A 466-nucleotide genomic window follows, 5' to 3' on the forward strand; every position below is an offset into this window, starting at 1 on the left:
TTATCAACACCTGCTTCCAAAGAATCTTGAGCTGTTGATACAACAGATGCGATTTCCAGAGGCTGCAGGTACCATACATCAGTGGTCTCCAATCTTAGACCTCCAGATGTTCTTGGACTTCAACACCTTCAGGGGAAGGAAGGGGTGAAGGCTTCTGGGAGTTGTAGTCCAAGAATATCTGGAAGCTCAAGGTTGGGGAGCACTGCTGTACATCATTTGTTCAATTAGCTTTGTAAAGGATAGCCAGACAAAAACAAGATGAAATACAGGAAAAAGGTAGCACCTTCAAGAATAACTTTTTTATTTTGGTGTGAATTTGCGCTGAAATTTTATATATAATAGTCTTAAGTGCTACCACGTTCTTGTGTTTGGTTTTTTATTCTGTTGGTTTTGTCCCGGCTATGCTAACACAGACTAACACAGCTATTGCTTTGAAAACTATAATAATTTATAAAGACAAAACGTA

The sequence above is a fragment of the Pogona vitticeps genome, chromosome 2 (genome assembly GCF_051106095.1).
Source record: "Pogona vitticeps strain Pit_001003342236 chromosome 2, PviZW2.1, whole genome shotgun sequence".
In the NCBI taxonomy this organism is placed as follows: Eukaryota; Metazoa; Chordata; class Lepidosauria; order Squamata; family Agamidae; genus Pogona; species Pogona vitticeps.